Below are 5511 nucleotides of genomic sequence, written 5' to 3'. Positions count from 1 at the left end.
CCTCAGAACCTTGCAAGAGTGCCTCATCAAACATGTCACCTGCAAACCTCACACAGGTTGTGCAGGGTGGTGCATGCCGTCACAAGATTGGGAAGTTTCTCGATACTGGTGTCATTCTACTTCATCTAGATTCTCTATCTCCCTTTTAGCCGTCCATAAGCGTTTTCTGTTACCATTTGTGCTCTGCTAAGTCTGTAGTTAAATGTTTTCTGTTGTCTAGACAAGGCACCTGTGTCTGTGTAGGGTTTCATCACCCTAGGTAGCAATGGGTACGCAGAGTATTGGCCAATAGCACGATAGGTCACCCGCTTCTCCAAGATTGAAAAACGCGGAGTTTGCAAAAACTTGTGAGTCTTGCACACTCCCGGAAAGCCTACGCTTATGTTCATGAAGCGGTACTGGTAGTCTAACATGCATTGCATTACACCCTAGCACCACCCCTTTTGATTGAAGTAGTTTACCCTATAATAATGGGGAAAAAATGGCAAGTGTGTCATGGCATCTTCCTTTGGTAGCTGTATCAATCTCGGTGTCATTGCACAATTGTGCACACAATGGAAGTGCCCACATTCAACAATTGGGCAACTGTCCGATACTCAACATTTTTTGCCAGTAGTCAGTGCTATCGCCATTGCCGTGTGTGTTTTGCTTCAATTGAAGCAAGAAACTTGGAAAACTTATGAAACCAAATGCAAATTAAGACAAATTATTTCTTAAATTATTTGAGCATAAGTTATGATAAAAGATTATTAGGGCCACAGGCGCAAGATGCGGAACTCGGGGTGAAATGTGAAATCCCACTGAACGCCATTTTGGCGAGTAACTCTTTTGATACAACATTGGTTGCGTTCGACATTGGTTGCGTTCGATTAGCTTCCCAGGTGTGCTCATCCAAGTGGCGTATTTTATACTTGCGAGTCTTACCTATATTCCTGATGTGATATCATGATAAACAAACAAGGTTGTTGTGTCTGAAGTTTGTCATCGATGAATAAAATAACCCCCAAGTTCCGAGCTTTCAGCGAGGGAGCTATCCGAGCATCACCTATTGTCATGGTTTTCACAACCGACGTTTCTTCTGGAGTCATAAACAACACTGTAACAGAGACTCCGTGGAGTCAGCAACAGCCTTCTCAACAACGCTCCTAAAATCGTACCCAAGGTTTGTAACACGATTTCAAGATGATCATACTGAGTGGTTTTCAGTGTGCTAGAAGTGGTAAGCTGTGTAGAGATGATCAAGATATCTGCATGTTTGGGTCTAGACTTTTTAAAAAAATTAAAAGGAAGCAAGGCAAAAAATCTGAGGTCAGAAAGTCAGTAGTGACTGACAAGAGGAGAATCGCTACAGTTTACACTGCATTTTATTAGAACACTCAAGCCAGACTCCCAGTAAGCGGCAGAAATGTCCAATTGGAAAAACTACAATAGTCCATTAACAAGATTACAGATAAGCCCACTGACATGGCAGATCAATCTGGAATTTATCTTCTGAAGAAGATGGCAATAATAGTAAAGGGGCCCATCTTGTAAATGGCAACGATGAGCCGGCTGATGATGTTGACAAATTATAAGCTGTCAAAAATCTGAACGCGGTCTTTATATTCGGTGATGCTGCTTATGTGCTAAAAAGAAATAGGCATGTAAATCAGAGGAAACCAGAAATGCTACCCTTGGTGGCACATGTTGCAAGAGTACAGTCTAGGGAATACAGTCTAGGGAACTGCCCACATGCTAAACGATGAATACCTATGGTCCTCGCAAGAGTGTATGAGTTAACGGGACCTGACCGCATCAAGATTTACATTGTTCAACGCTCACAGAGGTGGAGAGCCAGTTAGACTGTTAATCAGTAAATGGCATGAAGCAGAGAATAACACGTGGCTGAATTCTGATTACATGAAAAGTCTAGAGGAGACCGAGATGAAAGTTGCATTCAAAACCGGAAAGGGTATGATCATCTTGTACCAGTACTTATTCAACTGGATTGAAAACAGGCTATGGTAAAGCTAGCAGACCCCCTCCCCAAAAAAAAAAAACGGCTGGTGTGCATCCTTCAGACACATACATCTTCCCTTGCATTCAGCATAGTCTGAACCATATAAGTGGCTGGCACAGCATTCAACGGGTCTGTGCTGAGGCAGAAGTTGAGGAGCCAGGCAAAAACAGCTACAGCGATGAGGCATAGAGCCAGTACCCCGTATGCAGCTAGGGAGGTGCCAGAAAGTCAAAAACTTCTGTTCTATAAGCATGTGGGCCACTCGGCACTGGTCAATTCGAATGTTTACCAGGCTCCCCCTGGCAATAGAGGAAGTTCGAAAAGTGGGCAAACGTCTCCAACAAATGGATGTAGGAGTAGATATGCAAACGAAAACAGTAGGGTAAAAGAAATGAAGGATAACATGTGAATATCTCAGCAAATGTAGTTTTTCTTGTGGTAAACGTTTATCTGCAAGAATTACTAGACAAATACATCTATGCGAATAATAACTGGTCTGAATTGTCATGCTTTTTAAGTCTTTTTGCTGAACCTGCTTGTTAAAAATTCATTAGCAATTATTGTTGAGCAATTTTGTAAAAAATTTTGACACACATTCATAGATACTGTGGTAGAATATGCATTGCGTGCTAGGGGAATTTCCCTTTTGCTGGGCGCTGGTGCGCAGGCTGCAGTGCGTGTGCATCAGATAGTGTTGCAGGCATTCCGTGCAGGTATATTAGCGCGTTGCACGTGCTCACTCCTTCTCTTTCCCGCTGTTCACTTAGTGCTTCTGCTTCTCGTCCCTGCTGTTTGGTGCTGTTGTGTTTGCGCTTTGCTGTTACGCTGTTGTATGCTCGGTTGTCCGGAAGGAAGTAAGAAATCGGATTTGTTGCATTGGAAGCGCCGCCGGCCTAGGGTGAGTAGCTGCACCACATAAATCAGTCCCGAAGCCATTCATGATTAATTATCAAGTTTCAATTACCTCAGAAGCAACAACCAATTAGCCTCAGCACCTATTCATGAACCCTAATCAATGCCAGTAGTTATTCAATAAACCAGCCCAGTTCCTAATATAAATAAGTGTTAAATAATTGGAGTCTCGGCCCTATGTGTGGCGTGTGTGTGTGTGTGGGTGATTCAGCTAGGCGCCCGGGGTAGATTTCTCCCAATTTCTCCTGAAACGAGTCCGCCCCACCGGGCTCTGTGGTAACTCGTAGAAGGTGAAGTCGCGAGGTACCCGGCGAGATACATGGGTGAATCCGTTACAGATTGGTGTCAGAAGTGGGATAGGCGCTTGGATAGTCACCTACCTTAAGCAATCATTTAATTAAAGACTTGTAAGGGACACCTAATTGAACCACCTTCGTAGGCGTAGACTTTAAACAACACCTACTGAGGACCTATATTAACAAAGCTATGGAGCAATGGCAGCAACAGGGGGAGAGACAGCAAAGCAGACGCCGCTGGTGGACAGGCAGTGCACCGAGGAACTGGAGAAGATCCAACATTCTCGACAAGAGACGGCAGTTGGAGATGTCTTCACAGCTGCAGTTGGAGATGGACCAACTGCGGTGCAGCTCGGCGTACCACAGCCGGGGGAAGAGGCCAGGAGTTGGACTCCATAGCACCGTTGAGAGGTTTGAAGATTATGCTGAGAGGGCTTCCATACCGGCTAACTTTTTGGCGACGATGAGCAGTTTGTTTTCGGCACCTACACCTGTACCGAGGCGTGGACCGACAACTAAACCAGCAATGAAACAGAATACATGTCAACGGCTATGATGGCACCCGTGAATTCTCCTGTTTTTTGTCTATAGCTTTGGGCCCACCCTCTCGAGTGGGCAACACAAGAGGTGAAGAGATTTTCTGAAGGGGAACATTGATTGAGAGAAGCTCTTCTTTGCAGAGTGCAGGGCAACCTACGGTCAGGGAAGGGTTTAAATTTGATTTTCTCTACAAAAGATACTCTCCAACATAAAATACGTAATTTCGGTCCACATCCGAAAAGACTTTTGAGAGCCTACATTCCAGACTTATGTTTATTTTTCAACAAATGATTGAACACATAACACGAGCAAGTTGTAAACACTTTAACATAAAATGTCAAATCACTATAAAAATTCGAGCAAAGGAGTTATGCATATTGCGAGACTTATGCATGTTGCGATAATATTTACATGGATGTTACATTGTATTGTGATCACTTTGAATTCATGATTTTATTAATCGGATTTAAACAAATGAATTCCCAAAATACGCCAAGAACGCTCCATTGAAGACGCCATGCTTTAAAGGTAGTAGGCACTATTGGTAATTACTCAAAATAATTATTAGCAAATAACCTATCTTTGTGACGAATAATGGGGAGAGGTTGAGGGTATAAAACATTGTGGAGAAACGGGTCCCTCTGAAGTGCCATAGTTTTCGAGAAAGAAGTAATTTTCACGAATTTGATTTAAAGACCGCAGATTTAGAACTTGAGGTCTCGAAATCAACCATCTAAACGCACACAGCTTTGTGTCACGGGTGTTTTTCCCCACTATTATCTCGCAATTTTGATGACCGATTGAGCTCAAATTTTCACAGGTTAATTATTTTATGCATATGTTGAGATACACCAACTGTGAAGGCTAGTCTTTGACGATTACCAATAGTGTCCACAAATTAATCTGTATTAAAACGTAATTCTGATGAAGAAGTAACCCTTCATGATAAAAAAATACCAATAATTTTGCAACATTACTATCCTGAAGTTTACTGTAAAAATTGAAATGTCGAGCATTGCCTTACATGGATCACTTTGTTTAAAAAAACAGATACAACATTGTTAACATACCTATGCTGACAAAGTGGGTTTCATGTAGGTGCCCCAAACATTTTAGTGTCTTCTTGGCGCCCTCCTCTTCATACTGATGCATGTAGAAACATGATGTTGTGCTATCTCTCGCACTTGTATCAATGTGAATGTTAACAACATACTTCTTGGAATTGGAAATGATTTCTGGTTCACCAGACCATGTACTATCTTTTTGTCTCATTATGTGTATGTACGCATTAGTCACCACGTGCGTCATGTCAGCAATAGGCTGTGTGATAAAATAACAAAAGTTAGTACACATAAACAGCTGGGAAACTGTCACAATGGGTTAATCCCTATTTTCGCACATAAAAAGCCTGTATTTTACATGCTATTTTTAATTTTAATGAGCATCTTGTATCTAGGTTTGGACCGTGTTTTTAGTTTGATCCCTATTCTCAAAAAAAATCAATATTGACTCAGCCTTACATAGTTATTTTTCAGTTAAGCACAAAAATAGATATTGAAAAAGGGCAGTAAATGATAAATAGATACAACCTATAAAGTCCTTGTTATCAACTTATCATGTAATCACATATCACACTGAGTTCTTCCTGACTGGTTGGTGTAACACATTCTAGAGGTTCAACGTTTTCTAGCTGATCTGCCAACGCTCTGAAGAAGCAGTTTACATCACCGGGAAAATGAAACACATCAACCTTGCCATGTTCAA

At 41.9% G+C, this 5511-nt stretch overlaps 1 pseudogene; it reads left to right on the top strand.

Annotated features, from left to right (window-relative positions):
• The first annotated feature begins 265 nt into the window (after nucleotides 1-265).
• Nucleotides 266-3606, top strand: LOC139942654 (uncharacterized; annotated as a pseudogene).
• Nucleotides 3607-5511: the final 1905 nt, after the last annotated feature.

Source organism: Asterias amurensis, chromosome 10 (assembly GCF_032118995.1).
Source record: "Asterias amurensis chromosome 10, ASM3211899v1".
NCBI lineage: Eukaryota > Metazoa > Echinodermata > Asteroidea > Forcipulatida > Asteriidae > Asterias > Asterias amurensis.
Note: the sequence above shows the minus strand (reverse complement) of the source record. Positions and strands in the feature narration are given on the sequence as shown.